General features: G+C 40.1%; 1 pseudogene; it reads left to right on the forward strand.

Annotated features, from left to right (window-relative positions):
- Positions 1-2756: 2756 nt before the first annotated feature.
- LOC105515263 lies at positions 2757-3830 on the forward strand (annotated as a pseudogene).
- Positions 3831-5543: the final 1713 nt, after the last annotated feature.

Here is a 5543-nt window from a genome sequence, read left to right on the forward strand (position 1 = left end):
CCATCCTTTTGATTCAGAGATGAACCTGAAATTCTTTACCCTCAGGGATCCTTTTCCATGTCTGCTCCTCATCTGTCCTCTTGCCGATCTTTGGGCATTAAAGCACATGTCCTGTGTTTTGAATTCCAATGATTTGTAAGCAGACCTATTGTCCAGTGAAGGGAAAACCATTTGGTAAGATATTATTTGAAAACACTGTAGTGTTCTAGTTTCTTTGAATTCCTTGAAGACTCTGGCATGAGGCCTATTACAAGGACACCCCCACCACAGATACTACTGAATTCAATTCACTGGAGTGCTGCCATGCAGCTTCAACCCTGCCTGAAAGTGACAAGTCACATTCCAGCCATCTTGATGCTTTCTTCTGTCCTCTGGTGTGAAGACTGGAAGGGTTGCAGGGAAGACGAATGGGATGGAGGAAAAGTACATGTTTAAAGGAAGGCTTGTAGGCCTGCTCCAGTGGAAATGGGTGAACAAAAGCAAGGCAATAAGAACACTACATTTCCAAGATACTTTAGGTTAATTTAGGGTAGGGACACACAGAAGGTAGTCAATAAACATTTGCTGAATGCAGTAACCAGATTTAGAACCTTAAGTTTGCTGTTCCAGGGTCATGTCACATTTAATTTGAGTTGCATGAACATAAAGGCCCACCATGGACTGAAATTATTTTTATTGCAGTTAATTTGCCTCTCTGAATTATTCAGATGGTAATTAAGTTCACTTGGCTCCTAATTACATAAGATACTGTTTTAAAAACAAAATCCTTGTTTCTTTATAATGCATGAGTTGTGGTATTTTCCCCCCTGTAAGATTCTTTGAAGTCTTCTTCTAAAATACTTGAGTTTAAAAGAAAAAGAAAACTAATCAAATGTTTTCTCTTGACCTACAATTAATTGAAGATACAAGATGCTGAACAGATATCTCTAAGGAAAAGATTATTTTATTTTGTTTTTAAGGCAAAGTGCTATTTATGCTGGCAGATTTGTGTAACCTAACTATCATATGGCTAATTACATGAATTTAATGATAAGTATGTATATCCAAAGAAAACACAAGGACCAGAACTGGAATAAAAAGCTACAGTGAATGTAGTTCTCAGCATGGCTATCCTCCCTGTTCTCAAACTTTCTTTCTCCCTCTATCTCTACCTCTGGGTCTACCTCAAAATGGCATCTCTCTTGCATTCCTTATTTGTTTCCCATTGGCCACTCTCCTACTCACCCCATAGTCTAATTCTGGAGGCAGCCAATCAAATAGGCTCACCTCATGGCCAGCCTGCCTACCGAATCCTATCTATTTTTTCAGTTCACCTCCTGAGATTGGGCTGCCTTAAGTCTGATGCACCTTCCTGATGTAATAAAGGACTTCCCTGCTCAAAGAATAACTAGTACTGCTCCCCAGAGCGGTTGACGAACCTGTTGAAACTACAAAGCGATGCTGAGTGACTGATAAGTTCATTCAACACAGTCATTTTCATCTTTCATTTCTCCATGATGGGAAATAGGAGCTGAAAACCTACAATGACTCTACTCTTCCAAAATCCCTAATCAAATAGCAGAAATTCTCATCTTTGGTTTATTTCAGCAGAATTTTAGGATGAGTCAAACCTACTGGTATTTATTAAGCATCTATTTCTTCCCAGAACTTTGCTGCATGTCCTAACACAGCCACAAACATGACAAAACTACAGAACCAGACGAGAGTTTACGAATTCTTTGTCATGTTAGAGATAAGAAAAATTTAGATTTATTTAGAATATCTGGCTCTTGCCTTAAAGAACTTTTAGAGTCAGTCAATGATATAAGACATAGTCCTTCAAACAGCTTTAAAAAAAATTTTTTTTTAAACCCAAAGCACATTTTAATCCATTATTACATTAGCAAACACAGACTTCAAATTTTACAGGAATTCAGAGGAAGAAAAAAATTACTGTAAGGTGGCCGCGGCTGAGCGCGGCAAAGAGAAATTGGGAATGGTGATGAAGGCACAGCTTCGGCATTGAGGAAGACCTCCGGGAGGAGGCGAGTTGGGTGCTAGGAGAGAGGCCCCAGTGAGGAGCATGAAAAGCAAAGCTGGATAGGTGGGATCACTTAATGGACAGCTTTCCATCAGACCACAGAGCCTGCAATTCCTCCTAAAAGTAAACAAGCCATTATAGGTTTTGAAGCAGCAAAGAAACATCATGAAAACAGTATTTCAGGAAAGGAGGTCCACCATAGCATGGTGGTTAAGGGCACGAGCTTTGGAAGCAAGCAGGCTGTCTCTGAATCCTGGCTCCATGATTTTCTCGGTCTGTGACCCTGGGTGAGTCACTTAACTGTGTCCTCACCTTCAAAATGGGAATAATAGTTCTCACCTCACCAAGCTATTAAATATTTGGAGGAGTAAGTAAATTAATATTTGTTGTGTATTCAGAGCAACACTTGCACTTATTAACAGTCTAATGAAACCAGATATTAAGGGTGTAAGGATCCAGCTCACAGAGATTAATTCGATGATTTCTGGCATAAATCAGAGGGCAGAGGGTGGTGGGTGAATCTAGGACCACGTGATAAGGAATTCCAGCCGGTGCACCCAAAATGGAGTGTGGGCTTAGTAACTGAGCAAGTCTGGGGCTGAAATAGAATAAAGAGTTAAAGGTGAACCCACAATGCTGAGAAGATACTGGGTTCATCAGTTATTTTGGAGAAATAAACGTCAAGCATAAGAAAATGGCTCCCTGCTCCAAGCCGGCCTGGGCGCCCGCCGCCAATATGGATGCTTGCTGCGTGCCGCGAAAGGATCTGGTTAAAGAACTTAGAGAAATTCAGATATGTGAAACTGATTTCCGTGGAAACCTAGTCATGCACTAATGACAGTTGCGATGGCGTTGCTGCCGATAGTTTTGCAAACATGAGGCTTCCCAGTCTGGGAAAACTGTAGGACTCGCACCTAGTGCAGACACTCAACCTCTCAGGCTGGCAATGAAGCTTTCTGCGTGAAATACCAGGGGAGGGGAGCAGCCAACAAAAAAGCAGAGCCCCCTCCCCAAACCCTCAGAGAATTCTGTGACCAATTCCAGTTCCGATTCCGAAGATAAAGGTGGCATGAAATTTTTGGAGGAAAAGGCTCTCAGTATGAAACAAAACAAAGCAATGCCTGGAAAACACATGTCAGCTTGTTGCTTAGAACAAGTTGTTCCCTCCCAGGCTCCAACTCACAATCAAGGATACCCCCAAGTTATACATTCCCGGATGTTGCTTCCAAGAGAAACCCTGAACAGAGAGCTCCTCTTCTCACCAAGTTCCTTGGTCCCTTGGCACTCTACTCATGGAGGAGGAGGAGGAAGAGGAAGAGGATAAGGACATGTTGGTAAGAGCAAGACAGTGGATGGCTGCATGAACGAAGATGACATGCCCAGAATTCATCGCTCCAGTTCATCCATGACCCTTCTGCATATAATTCAGCCAGTGGAAGAAACCACAGAGGAAGAGTTGGAGGCCAACTGCAGTAATTCTCCAAAGAAGTTATTTATTACCTGGGCTCTACTTGTTATCAATGCCGTCAGAAAACTATTGCTACCAAAACAAACTGCAGAAACCCAGACTGCTAGGGCATTCAAGGCCAATTCTGCGGCTCCTGCCTTCCAAATCCTTATGCTAAAGAGGTCAGGGATGCTCTAGTGGCATTGCCCACCTTGTTGAAGAATCTGCAGCTGCAGTTTCTGCCAGCAGCAAGATAGACTGTGTGCAACTGATATCCTGGTGTATTTCACCAAATATTCTAGCCCTGGCAATGTTCATGCTTACTTGAAAAGTCTGAAAGAGGAATTTGAAATGCAAACATAATATCTGCAAAATTCACAGCCCGCCATCCATTTCTCAAATCTCTCTTGTTAACATTTTCTATTTTGTCATTGATTGAAACCCAAGTTAAGAATCTCAGTGATGAGTCTATTGTATAAGAAACTCCAATCAAGTTAATCTCACTAGACACACATTTTCTTGAATATCATGGAAAGTATATTGCTAGTTATGCTTTGCTCTCTGCAGTTTCTTCTCTGTTCCCCACCAACCCCCACATCATACCATGCCCCTAGTAGTACTCTCCCACTGCTTAGTTTCTGAATTATTTTTAAATGACATTTTTAAATGAAAATTTTATGCAAGCATGTTTGATTCTATTGGTGTTGAAATAGCCCTGGAATCTACTCATAAAACCCAAGCTTTTAGAAATACTGTAGCAATATTAATTAGCTCTTTTAAATTTCAGAGAACTTACTCAAAAACAATGGGTATGATTTAGTGTTTATACTAGTTGACATTTTTAACAGGATCAAGACAAAAATGTCTTAAGATCATGTGGAAAAATTAGGCAATTGTTGCAGAGTGGAGTGTATTACTTCAGATGCTTCTCATGAGAATATTCCAGGTATTGTGATTGTTATACAAGTTGTCACTGTTGAGATTTAGTTGCTAATTTCTTCTGCCCTAAGCATCTAAGCTTACACAATCATGATCCAAAGATTTGTGGGCAATGGTATATGTAAAATTATGATAGGAAAGACATCTCTGGAAATTACAATGGTGAAACTTCAGGAGTAGGCTGATTTGAATTTTTGGTATAAAATTTTAGTATAATTGTAGTTTGCCAAGTTTATTTCTGTTCATAAGTAACGTATTTCAAATAAATTCTTGGGCCATTTTGTGTGGAAACTTGATATTAACAGTCTATAGCTCTTTGCATTTGTTGAAGAAATAAGCTAGGCACAGGGTTCATGTTTACATTTTAAGCACTTTTATCAGGACAAAGAACTGCCTTTTTGGAGATTTGTAACTTTCAACAGTTTGTTACCTTGACATCTCTGCCAAATTAGTTTCTGGGCAGATTTCCTGTGTTGCTACTCCCCTTCCCTTTTGCATTAATCAAGTTGTTTAGTAGAGGTGGAATCTAAGTGTTTGTGTATCCAGTTTACTTGCTGGGCCCATTCAGTGTATGATGCATAACTGGGCCTTAAATCAGTAAATATAAATACAACTTTTGATCCATAATACTTTTATACAAAGATTATTTTAACAAACATTTTGTTCTTAGAAGAAAATGCATGTTTTCTTGAGTTGGAGTGAAATTATCCACACACATTATTTATACTAGCCACTCATCCCCATAAAGTTTCATAAATCCTCCCTAGCCCCACTTCCCATTGTTTCCCATAGCCCCCCACTCTGGGGCTATAATATGCTCTGTTCTTTTCATTCCTCACTTACACTTCTAACCACATCCTCATCCAAAATTTGCCTAGATGTAATTTTATGTCCCAATTTACCTTGCTCACCTCATTTCCCTGAAGTTTCTACTAGTTCCCATTACCCCTGGTGCAATCTAAATTACAGGTGTCAAAATAGCCACATACAGAGTTCACAACACTTGATACCATCAAGGCCCAGAAGAGATTTCAAATTGCATTTCAATTCCTCTTTGCCTGGTGGTGAGACAACTGTGTATGTAAATTAATGAACTAGATGTGAAGGAGACTTAGAGCACGCGCCACTGCCCCAACC

Source organism: Colobus angolensis, unplaced genomic scaffold (assembly GCF_000951035.1).
Source record: "Colobus angolensis palliatus isolate OR3802 unplaced genomic scaffold, Cang.pa_1.0 Scaffold257, whole genome shotgun sequence".
NCBI lineage: Eukaryota > Metazoa > Chordata > Mammalia > Primates > Cercopithecidae > Colobus > Colobus angolensis.